Here is a 13,553-nt window from a genome sequence, read left to right on the forward strand (position 1 = left end):
CACTGCTGTGTGATTTCCTTTGCTGCCAACACCTTGGGAGTCAATGCTGGACACAGAAATGAGAGGAACACATAACCCCATGGCTCAGTCCCATCAGCTGAGTGCCAGCACTGTGGCAGCTGCTGACACCATATTTCTGTGTGCTTTGGGGAGAGAACCAGTTCTTTTGTTGCTTTTTTAATAAACTTGAATCAACAGCAGCAACAATGAAGTGGGAGCACGTCTTTAGGTCAAAAAATATTCTTGACACAGTCTCTGGTAATGCCATCTGCAACAATTCATAACTTAATGTGAACAAATAGAAAAGCATCATCTTCAGACAACTCACTTTCTCCTCTGGAGCTGAGTCTGTAAGAAGCAAGACCATTTTACTAAGAAAAAGCATTTAACCCAGGAGAGAATTGAAAGTAAACACCAGTAATACAACGTGCTTTAGATAAAACAGTATTTTTCTGCCCCTTGATCCCGCTCAGTCTTAAGCCAATTTTGGCAGGTACTGCTGTATTAAGTGGTCAGTCCCCCGTAGTGGTCACACACTGTTTTACTGGAGGTCTGACAGCAGCTATAGGAGAGATAAAATTAACCCTTTGCCTCCAATGGCTCCAATGGATCTTATTGCCCACAACTGGGAACACATCAAGAATTTTCAGCTCTCGGCCTCATGGGGTTAATGGCAATCTGTTGCTGATTTCCCTGGACAATCAGAGTAGCAAACACTGGACTGTTTAATGAGCCCCAGAGGACAATGCTGGCACACAAGGCTGTGAAGATCTGGACAAACCAAGGAAAAGTAAAATGAAAACAAACATGGACGTTTATTTTCCTAGCTCACCAGTTGCAAACAAAATTTCATTTAATAAACCATGAAATGTTTCACAGAGTTTCTGTATATTATTGTAAGAGCAGCTGGGCAATGTAAAAGTTACTTTCCCTCCTCTTTGTTGTGCTGTCCCATATCCAGCTCTCATCCAAAGAAAGTTGTATTTATTTATGTGTTAATATGTTTATCATTTTATTCCTTGCCATGCTTTTCTGAAATGAGTTCAGTTGTGACTTAAGGCATCATCATTTGTAGAGCAAAACCAGGGAATCACTGAGGTTGGAAGGGACATCTGGAGGACTCTGGTACAGCCCCCTTCCTACCCTGCTCCTGCAGAGCCAAGTTGGAAATTACATTAGGTTGCTCATAATAGAGCATGAAGGAAAAGCTTTTTTTGGCCATGGAACAGGGCAGGTTTTTTGGTGAACCAGAGAGAGAAAAGTTAGCTGAGCTTCAGCTTGCTTTTCCCCCCCGTATCCGAAACAAACTGGAATTTACATGAATGTTTTCCAATTATCCTAAGGGAGAAAAATCAGCATGTATTTCCTATATCAGGAAATTATCCCTACTTGAGGAACACATAAAAAAGTGCTGAATTTGAGTGTGTACTTGAGTCCCTACTGTGGTAAATGAGCACATGCTTTGAGTTAATCTCTTACTGAAGCACTTTCCTGATTCAGGATGACATAGTGCTTGTGAACAAGTTTTCTTGAACACATCCTTGATGCATACATAATGCTTGGTACCTGCTTTTTTACTGATGCCCCCATTTTGTTTTTGTTCCTTGATTGGATGAATGTAAACTAGTGGAAAGGGCAATAAATCAAGAGAGATTTCAAGACAGCAGAGAAAACTCCGTCACTGTAAATCTATGAACTAACACAAGAATTTCTGCAAGACTTTTCTGTCTTTCAGTGAACCAGAAATTCTGTCACATTGGTTCAGGGGTTTCACTTGTTCATGTGTTCATAGAAGTTGTAGCATTTGGTTAAAGCCAGTTCAGAGTGGGTGAATGTCAGCTTTGTCTCTCAAGTTTTATAAGGTTGCATTGATATATTTGAACAATTAGTTGCATTCCAACATGATGAGGTTCTTATTTCCCTCAAAACTTCCCTCACTGCCAAACATGCAGCACATCCACTTAAAACAACACAATTACTATTGTAATTACTGTAAGATTTAAACCCCCCTATTATTTCTAGGGTTTTTCAGCCAGCATCTCCAAAATTTCCCTGCAGGAGAGGATCAATGGGTGCGTTTGTATCAGCTCTGTGTGCTTGAGAATATGATACTGATCTAATTGTGTGGTGTCACTGAAACCATTTCCACACATCTGGGCACATGAGATAGAGCATGAGATAGTCCTGTCCTCCCCTTTTAAACACACACTGATCCCACTGGGCTGAGAAATGAAGCAGAAGGGAATTGGTGCTGTGTGGCAAACTCAGATAAGCATCAGGAGACAATAACACCTGTGATTTCATGGGCAGTGGCAAATGAATGACCAATTAGCAAGAGGGACAGTGTAATGTGGCACTGTAATTATGCTCATTAATGGCACTGCAGGATTGTATCTCCCACTCAGTGGTTTCTGTCTTTTGGAAGGGAGCACAGCAAAGCTGAAAAGCAGCAATTGAAGAGGATTTTAGTAGGAACAGAGATAAAACTGAACTCAGTTCGGATTTTCAACAACTGAATGATGGAGATTCATGGATAAAGACCAGTGAAAGGAAACTGGTCAGTAGGTTGAGTTGCTGCTGGTCTGTGGCTCAGAAAAGGGTGGAAGAGTCCTGGATATTCCATGGATGTGACCAAGAGCAGCAGACAAGCCCTTGGCTCCTTTGGGCAAGGGGTGATGTGACAATGGCAGGGCTGGCTCAGGGAGGGTCAGCCCCAGCCCTGGCAGCACAATCCAATTCCTTTCTGACTGCACAGGGAATGGTCACCTTTGCTGCCTCCCCCTGGAACACCTGGGCAAACTCAAGGGGCAGGTGAGAGCAGATGGATGGTGCTTTAATCAGCTTTCTGCAGCTGCAGCAGCACACTCAGAGCAGGCTTGTCCCTGATCTTTCTGTTCAGGCTGTTTCATTGGAAAATCGTGATTTTGGGCAACATCTGCCTGATGCACAGGGATCAAATGATGGGCTGGTGACTCCAGAGACTCTCAGACTGTGTGAAGGAGCACCATCAACCTTCACAGTTCTCACTCAGCCCAAACAACAGCAAGAAAAGTTTTCTGGCTCTCCATATTCACCTCTAATTTGATTTTTAAACATTTAGTAAACACAGTTGTAGGGCTTCTCATTAACTTTGGAATCTTACAGTCATAATTTTTGATACACAACATTACTTACCAATTAGCTTCTCTTGTTCGTTTAAATTTCTTCGCTCATATTTTAATGGGAGCTAATGATGCCTTTGTTGACTTATTTAATGTTATGTAAATGTGGCTATAAACTGTGAAGGGTTTAAGGAGCAGCTCTTTTTTTGCTTACTCATCAGTTTTTGGAGAATATTTGGCATTCTCACAATCTGCACACATCATCCTGATGAATACAAGTAACTAAGAAGGCAAATAATAATAATTTTGTAAGATAAGCAGTGAAAAGTATTCAGTGTAAAATTTGATTTCTTCCCTTTGCTGATGAATACTCTTTCTTTTCTCTTTTTCCCTTTTTTTTAAAATTTTTTTTAATGGAGCCTTAGGGGACTTTGTGGCAGCTAATCTAATTTATCATGATATTAAGACACTGTTAAAATTAGGTGGATGTTCAGATTCTGCCACGCTCAGGTTGCCAGATCATGGGCACACCTTGTTTAGTTTTGTTTCACAGAACAGAACCTCTCACTTGTGCTTATGTAGTGCCTTTGAATTAATTTAAAAATCCCTTCAAACTGAGATATCAACTCGTGTATGGGTGGATTTGGCAAATACTACAATGAGACACACATATTTGTTGATAAACTCAGTTCACTCTATGAAAGAATTTATCTTTATTAAAGAAAACATTGATTCGTGCACATGCCTTTGGTGTCCAGCCCTCTGGAGAAAACCATTCAATGTCCCCTTTCTTCTCTGCAACTCAGGACTGTTCCCTTTGTCTCCCTCCACCGTGGCTGCCAAAGGTCAGCCCAAGGGATGCTCAGAGGAGGAGAAGGGCCAGTGCAGGCTGGGTTTGGTTACAGCCACACCATGGCACAGAAAACTCTGCTCCCATTGCTGACGGGCACAGGGTGGGGAGCAGGGAGCTGTGAAACTCTGCACCATGGAGTTTGTAACCAATTGAGCCCTGGTTCCTCAAATCTGATGGTAATGCTTTGAAAATGCACTTCAAGCATATCATAGGAAATTTAAATATTTAAATATTCATTTATTCTAATTTTCCTTTTGATAGGTACCAACCACTAGGCATACATTTCAGCAACTATGAAGGTCTACAGCAAACTGTCTATCAAGGTGGATTTTAGCACAATTCACTGTAAATTAGGGAATGATTTTCATCTTCTTATCAATGTTTCAGGAACTCCTTCAGTTCGATATTTAACAATTGGGGGCTGAGAAGGAACACTTCAAATAACGAATGAACAAGTTTTACCTCCTGCTCCTATCTGTTCTAAAACTTTGTGGGTATGTAGAGTTCTTTCTCTAGAACAGATGCTATTTTTACCAGTGTGGATCTACACAGACAACAGGTACAAAAGTACATTCATGACAAACTCTTAAAAACTCTTCAGGGATTTAACTCAAAAAAAATAAAAGCCAACAGATGTGACATTCAGATGATCTACACATCTTATAAAATACCAAAATGCAATATTTTGTTGTTGAGGTGTGTCCCACATTGTGTTGTCAAAACTTCAATGTTTCCTACCTTAGCAGTCATCTAATAATGAAAGTAATATTAGTGTATTAAGTTTGGCATGTCATAACTGCTCGAGAAACAAATTTAGTGCAGGAGATGTCAGTGACACTATAATAATGCTCTCTTTGATTACTGATAAATTGTTTCTTGGATTTTTGCTTTCAATTGCTTTTTTCAACAATTGTCAACTCTTTTATATGCATTTTCAAACTTCCAAACAGCTTTTTGTTAATGATGTTGTTCTGCTGAGCTTTGAAAACATACTTCACTTTTGATTTAATATGACAAGCTACAAACATATCTGCAAAATTGAACAGCAGAAATGTGGAAATACGTGTGTATTCTTCTCCTTGATTAATTGTTTGGTGTTAGAGGAGTTCAAAAGCTCGTGCCAAAGGCACAGGGGTGCTACTGGTGTCACAAGTGTGACATTTTCTTGCAGAAAGCACAGTGCTCATCCCCATGAGTGATGCCAAATCCTTTCCATCACATCCCAGTGCTGCCCCTGCTGCAAATTCCTAAATCCTCTGTGGCACACCAAAACTTTCTGAGCTGTGTTGTTCAGTTTAGGTTCCCCATGAATGCAATATGTTGGCATGAAGTTCAGTTCTGTAATGAATGGGAACTCTGATCTCGTACCATCCACTGTCTTTTATTTGTGTAGCACTGACACAGAGCCAATTGCTGCCTGTCCTGTGTCTGTAGCATAAATCCACTTTCATTTCTTAGAAGTCTGTTGCTTTCTAGGGTCCTTCCCTGCTGAAAAGTGGCTTTTTGTGACTGCACCAGTCTGAGGCTCTTCAAGGAGTGCAAAAATATCAGACTAATGAAGAGTGCAGAACATTAGTGCCTTCTGAAAGGACTGGCATTACAATGAACCATCTATAATTGACATTTCAAATATATTTCTCTCTCTCCTATTTTGTTTCATAATCCAGGAGTTGGTGAGTATGTGAAAAGAGTTTCTTTCCTAAAACACTTTTCTCTCATGATAAGCAGATAACAAATTCTGTGGATGTTACTATTTTGATTTCTTGTTCTGAAATCCTGATAAAGGTGAAAGAAGGATGTTTAGATATTAGCTCCTGAGGGACATTTAGCAATCTCTGTGTTTACTAGCAGATATTAGAATTACTGTTCCTTGCTCTCAGGTTAAATTCATCCTGTCGGTCTCAGCTGCACAGAAGTCCCCTTCATAATATGTAATTTTGGGGAAAAAATGGAGTCACTATGCATAGTGAGGGGAAGCAAAGTTTATTTAGCCCACAGTTAAATGGAAAATTATTTGGGGCTGTGGCTGAACATGAAGATTTCACATGGTCCCAGAAATTCACCTAAATTCCGACCAGTCCCTGGGCTTTTGCTTCTTCTTCAAACTTGATCTAAAAGATCTTAATCTCAGGAGTTTTCAAAGTAGAGTAGAAAAAACCTTGAAAAATCAGGGTTCTTTTACCAGGCTGTTCCTTCTGGGGTTAAAAGTTATGGAAATAACAAATTCAACTGGGAGCTTGGCTGGGAGCTGACTGGAGCTGTATCACACTTCCCCTCGAGGAGATGTGAGAGGGTGTGCAGACCAGGACACTGATGACCAAGAAGGTGCAGCACAGACCAAATCAAACACAAAATACAAACACTGCAGCCTGTTCAGGATCCTCCCTGGGACTTTTGCACTGAGATTCCTCCAGTGTGCTGTGTAGGTACTCTGGCAGCATGGAGAGAGGGAGAAGGTTGAATTTTCTTGCAGGCTGGTAGAGGTGAGGGTCTTTTATAATCATACACTCAAAGGAGAGATAAAAAGGAAAAAAAAACTAAATTCACAACTTCTGCTGTCATTATGAAGCCTCTTACCATAGCCTCCTCCTTTATTTTTCCCTTCTTTTATTTATTCTGCTTCACCACGAAATTCACCCCTGTAACAATTTCCATGAATTAACTTGGGCCACCATTAGCTTCTTGTGCCTTCCCAGAGCTAGAAACATTCTGCAATTTCAAAGCAGAGTTGTGTTCAGAATTCACTAAAAAGCCACAATTTGGGCTTCTTTCTAAACCAGCAAATTGCAGCTGAGATCTGCAGCAGAGCAGCACAATGCAGCCCCAGCCCTGCTTACCCTGCTCCATCTGCAGCTGCTGGCAAGTGAAACCAGAGGCCATTAAGAAAGCTAATGCTTAGCCATTTTTGTTGATGGATTCAGCACTAGAACAATATTTTGCAGGGAAGCTGGACAAAAATGCTGTTAGTTCTCATTAGAGATGGAAGAACTTTGTGAAGCTAGAGGTTTTTGCAAATCAATCATATTGCTTTTTAGGTACACAAACTGAGTCTGACTTCACAAACCATTTTTTTTTTTCTTGTCGTTGAATTCCCAGGGGAATTTCCCCTCCCCACACCACTGATGATTAATAAAAAGGGGGAAAAAAATTCAAATGTTTTTCTATCTTAGAGGAAACCTATTCCTTATGCTAGCAATAGCAATGCCACTCTTTAAAAGAGTAGACCTTGCAGAAAATAAGATAGGTTCTCTCACTGTTGTTTTTTTAAGTTCTGTTTTTCTCAATTATGTTTTTAATTCTCTTTCTTTTCCTTTGTGATCACCCTCTGTTCCCAGTAGTGTGCTAGTCCAGGTCCTCTCCTTTGCACTTATGCTTTCCCAACTCATAAATAAATTTCCCTTTGAGGTTTCCATTTGAGTCCAGTTTTCAGTTCCACTTTTTCAAACAAAATGAGTTTGTGTTCACTAAATCTTACGGATCGTTAAGTGCCACTGTAATAAGGAAAACACTTATTTTCTAGGAGCCCATCGTGCTGTTACTGTAGCTGAGTACCCAAGCCTCCAGCAAGAGGAAACTCAAGATGCAGAAGGGAGGTAAATGCCAGACAGATTTCCTGGGGGCTAAGAGGCCTTTGGAGCCCATCACTGCTCATCTCTGCAGCGCTGGCAGCCCCACGCTCCCAGCAGCTCCTCTCTGCTCAGTCCCATCAGCTCAGTGCAGCTGACTGGCCCATGACCAATACATCTGGCACTGCTGGAGCACAGAAAGTGCAGAAAATGCCTCTTTTTCTCCTCTCACCGAATCCTCCCCTCCAAGCTGGCTGAGATTTCTCCCCGGAGGGAAGCATGCCTGCCCCTGGCACAGCCCAGCCTGGCGTGAGCTTTGCTTACCTGACCCAAAAGGTGAGCGTGTGGGCAGGCTGGAGAGGGGGAGAAGGGAGGACCTGTCCTGTTGGGAAGGGTGGGATTGTGGCCATGAAGAACAGCCCCTTGTTTTCTTCCATCAGGGAATAATTCTGCCCATGTTATTGCATAAATCTCAAATATTCTGCAAATTCCCTTCCGCATGGGCGCCCCTGGCACACTGATGCAATACACACCCTGTGCTGTGATGGCACTGAGTCCTCGGATGGGGGGGTTAGAACATGCTCCAGCTTTGCAAAACATGCCTTTAAATATTTATTCTAAGTGTATCTGCACCATTGTGTGACTAAACCTCCTCCATTATTCACAGCAATAGATCCGCTTATCATAATGACGTGCTGTCTTTTGAGCATTAAATGCAACTCTCAAGTTGCTGTTTGAGGGTTTTTTTCCCCTCATTCTTTTAAAAAACACTGAGCTATAACAGTCTGTTTCTCACTGAATGAGCTGCCGCTCATAAGTGAGCAATCAGCATTATCTAAATAAATGAAATATTCTTTGGGGCTCAACAAAACGCTTGTTAGGTTGAAACTAATCTGTAGGAAATGAATGGTGTTTGTTGGTCTTTGAGAACACAGAAGAGATTCAAGCTCGTGTTAGTATTTCCAACAGTGCCAACATAAATGTGCAAGTCTCTAAGATACAGAGCTTGTTATTGTTATCAGATGAGGGCTGCAGAGAAATGTGGCGTTATGTAATTCAGAATTACCACTTAACATGGAAATAGGCTGCAGAACACACTCAGAGTCTGGTTTAAATGCACAGTGGGTGCTCTTTAGTGGCACAAGGAGCAGCCTGATGAACCAGAGGATCCCAGGATGCTGCCAACTCAAATTGCTCCACCAAAGTTCCCGTGGAAGCCGCCTGGACTCAGCACCCTTGAAAAATTAATGCAGAGTAGGATTTCCAGAGTGGCTGTTGTGGGCAGGAGCCACTCTCTCAAGGGCTATAAAAGAGAGTGTTCTTTGATAGCTCACCTGGCTGGCACTGCCATGGCCCCAAAAGCTTGGAGAAGGTTCCATTGCTTTTAAACCTCATAATTTCCCAGAGACCACCATGCAGCTTTATCTTAAAAGTTTTGATTGAAAACATGCAACATCTTTCTCACCCCTCCAAGGCCCAGCTTTGGCTCTTTGAGTGTGTGTTGGACCACCACTCACCCACAAAAAATGCTGAAACAGGCAGTGAACCTGCTGGCTGCATTCTCTCCTTCTTTCCACCAGCCTGGTGGTTTCTACATTGCTTTGAATTTTATGTTCTGTGTTTCTTTTTACATCCAAAATACCTTCTTCAGAGTAACTTTGTGTTTCTGGGCATTCAGAGACCAGATTCTTCTTCAAGTAATAGTGAGAGGAGACATGGCCCAGTGCTGTGAGTCAGGGGTTATTCTTGTGTGACAGGATCCTCCTGGGGGATCTTGGCAGCTCTTTCAGGCTGAAATGAAGGTGTTGGGGAACATTTGCCAGGTGAAGTGCCCGTTGGAACTGCTCTTGCAAAGAGGAAGGAAGCTGTTTAAATCAGATGTTTAAAGTTACACTTCTGGAGATTAATCCCATCTTCAGGAATTAGGAGGTGGAAGTTGGAGACCTGGACTGGTTTCTGACCATCTGCTGGGGTGAAAGGATCCATTTTCCTTCATGTGACTCTGAGCTAAAATATTTCCCGTAACAAACTTTTGGGTACAAAAAGCAATTTACAACTTAGAGGGGAAAAAGACCTGACATTTTAAAGGCAAACTATCAACTAAAATAAAGTGAAAGGATTATTATGTGCATATGAAGGGTAGGGAATAAGTGAGATATTTGTGACATATACAGATTGTTCATGGAAAAATGATTGCTATGAGTAACATGAAAATTAGCACCGTACTGCACTTTGGCAAGTTCATGCCTCTGCTTCTATCTTTAGAGCTTGCTTTTTTAGTGTGGCCATCTCAGTAGTGCCTGGGGTTTCTCTTACCCTCTCTTTTTGAGGATACTTCTTTTGGACATCTGAAGTGGTGCAGTTCCTGGCTCTGGAGTCTCAGAGCTGCCCTGAAACCTTGCAAAGATTTCTGCCACTATGAAAAGCCTGAAAACCCAGAATTTCCTGAAGACCAAGCTGCTGGTGGACCAATGCTCCCTTCTCTGTCCCCAGATCTACAACACTTGAAACTGAACAGTGATGTCCTTCAAACACCAATGTGCCTTCAAAGCTCTGCAGCCTGTGCTCAGTGTTTAGCAACCACCATAAACCAGGGTTTATCTACCATCAAAGCCAAAGTGAAGCACATCCCTGCACCTTTGTTGGGCCTTCAGAAGTGTCACCATAGCCCCAGACCAAGAGCTCTGCCTTTCCCAGATGTGCTGATTTCCACCATCAGTCTGTCCCTCAAAATAAACACATGCTATGTCTCTTAAATGGGGAAACCATGCTGGAAAGAGGATTAAAAAACCTCAGAGGAGAGAACTGTGAAAAATGATGATTATTAGGAGGTCCAAGCCAAAGGAAAATAGAGCTGCATTGTCTCTGAACAGCATGTTTGTGCTAAGAACTTGTAGCACTTTTTAGTTTTGTTTTGCTATCTGCCATTGACTGTCACATTTCACAACTTAAGAAACATGTTATTTCTTTGTTTATTTTGTCAGTCTTAGTCTCTGGAGGGAAATTATATCACTGTTTCAGTGGAATAGATTTAATTTGTTTGTGTCTTGTTGTCTATAGCATCTATCTAACTACTTATCTCTGAAGTTACCTCTCAGTCAAAGGTTTTCTGTTTCATTCACATTTTAACAGGAGGGAATTTGCACTTGATTGCTTTGAACACTTCCTAAGTTTGGTCAGCTATCTATGTATTTATTTTTCTGTTCTAGTGAGGGGAAATGGGAATTTAAAATGTATGGAGCCAGCAGAGGTTTAGCTGTGATTTGTTTCTAATGTAGAGGAAAATTGCCCAAGTAATCTTATCCCATTCATACAACTAATATGGCCATGAGGCTCTGATGTGTTGAACAGTAAACACCACACAACATGCCCTTAAGAACTGTGGCTTAAAAGATTTCTTATTTTCCATCACACGCTTCCAGCTTTCGATGAATAAATATCAGGTCCTGCTTGCACTAACGTGCATGGGAGTTTTCATGGGTTTAAATGAGAGTAATAGAAGTTCCTGGTTTATAAGCATATTTTATAAAAATGATAGTTATCATGCATTATGGAGTTAAATGGTAACACTGGGTAGCTGTGTGAGGGGAAAAAATTCTGATACAAGCCAGCAACAACAGCCAATTCATACTGAGAATGTATAAACCCACTATCAACATTTGGGCAAGGGAGGCCATGCATCCTCCATCAAATGAGGGCTTGATATATGGAATAAATTCTTACTGAATTTTCTAAAAACTCAAAATTGAGATGCCCATGCAGTGAAATGCTCTGACCTGTGTGATACAGGAGACATTTTAGGTGAATGTGGTAATTCGTTTGGGCTTAATAGCTCTCAACAGGGTCAGCCCACTCACACCTTCACCAGAGTGATCCTTGAGCAAATTTATACCTGCATGCATATAGAGAGAGATGCACACATCAAAACCCAGGGCTAAGTGTTGAGAGGAGGCAGCAAATGAGGAGGGTTTGAGAAGATGAGGGAAAAGAAGAATTGCATGTATCACCTTCCACACAAGACCACAAGAAGTCAAATCGTGTCCCATTGTCATCATTGGTGCAATTTCCATCTGCCACACACTTAAATCTCTTCAATCAAAGTCAGGGTGAAGCACATAGGTTAGGATTGAATCCAGTCTGCACAGAATTTTAGTGACCCTCCTAATCTTTTTTAATCAAAATATCTTGTGACATTTGGCTACAGTATTTCACACCTGACACCAAGTGAATTGTGAAATGGTAATTTAGCACATGGTCTTGCAGGACTTTCAATGGTTCAGAACTCATGCCTTGCCTCATCCTTTTGCAATGGTGTGAGAAATGAGCAGTTGATTTACCTGGGCCCCTTGAGAAGGGATGGGTTTGGGCACTATCCCCACTGTATTTTATATTGATATTCTGTAAAATTCTTCCCTGAATAAACAAATATTAAATGTTGCTCATTCATCTGATGAAATCTACACAAGGTTTGACTACAAGCCTATTTCTTATATGCCACTACCTCCTTTGCCACATCCCCACAATTCCTTTGAATCTCCTCCAGATCCAGTGGCTGTTGAATTTACATTCTTCTCTGGGCTGTTAATGAGTATATTGATTAATACTGGCTCCGGTATCAATCCGCATGGGAGACCAATTGATACTTCTCTCTCTTTTGACACAAAGCCATTGATGATAAGTCATTGGCTCCTAGCTCTTGGATAGATTTTTCTCTACCTTATTGTGTTATTATGCAGGCTATGCAACTCCAGCTTTCCTATTGAGTTCATGGGTAGAACAAAACCAACAATTTACTAAAAATCCAACTATGTTATGTCTGCCTTAATTAATTAATTTCTCAGTATAATTGGACCTGAGCTTCCTTTCGCAGACCTGTACCAGCTATTAGGTGGTTCCACATAATCTGGGCCATTTCTGCTAGGTTTTGTTTCTGTAGAATCATGGGATAATTTAGGATGGAATGTCATCTGCTCCAAGCCCTGGGTCAGAACAGGTTCTGTTAGATCAGATTGGTCAGGGTTGTGTCCAGTCAAGTGGCACCTCCAGAGGTGTGGCTACACAAGCTCTCTGGGCAGCATGCCCTTTTTCCTGCCCTGTGATTCTTTAGATTGGGCATTTCATGGCATGACCACACAGCAGAGCCTGTTCCCCTGTGTCTGTGATAAGGACAAAGTTCCTTTTTCAGGTTTTAGTGGACACACACACACTGGGACAGTAGAATGGACCCAGCAGATCAAAGAACCACCCAGAACATCCCTGCTGTGCACTGAGAGCCCAACTTCCTCCTGGACCTGTCACCTTATCAAGCACACCCAGCACAGCTTACATAAATATTTGCTCACTTTGGAGCAAATACTCCTTATCCAATTATCTTCCTAAGTGATGAGGATGTGGAAAGGAGCCCCTTCTTAACTCCTCTGACATGATAAACATTCAGCTCCAGTAACTGAGGCCTGGTACAGTCAGAGCCCTTACAGGGGAGGAGTGCTTAAGCAAATTATATCTCAATGGAATCAATAGGACTTTGGCACTTGCAGAATGTTTAAGCACGTGCTCAAGTGTTTACTATTCAGGCCCTCATTTAGCTCCCATTTAATTAAACAGAATCAGATTCTCACAGAAGTAAATCACAGGAGTTTCTCCCAAAGGACTTTTCCCACTTTGCAATAATTGAAGAGTTGATCTAACATCCCAACTCTACATCTTTTTTTTTTTAAACATTCAGGTATCTGTCTGTCTGTGTACCTAACCTGCATTATTTTCACCTCCAAAATTATAAACTATTCAAAGGAGAGATGCTGTCAGAAGCAGCCAAGAGGGAAACAGGTTTCCTCAGTTACAAACGAAGTTCTGAGCCTTTGGTAAATGAAATGAAACTTTTTTTGATATAATTGTTGTTCAAGTCTAAGCTGATATAAGTATCTCTGCTTCTCCTGATACAGGCAAGGATTTCTTTGGAAGTTTAGTGCTTCCACTCCAGATAAAAGCAAGTCATTTACTGCTTTCATCATGTCACTACTAATTTCCAAACAG

Source organism: Catharus ustulatus, chromosome 15 (genome assembly GCF_009819885.2).
Source record: "Catharus ustulatus isolate bCatUst1 chromosome 15, bCatUst1.pri.v2, whole genome shotgun sequence".
Lineage (NCBI taxonomy): Eukaryota > Metazoa > Chordata > Aves > Passeriformes > Turdidae > Catharus > Catharus ustulatus.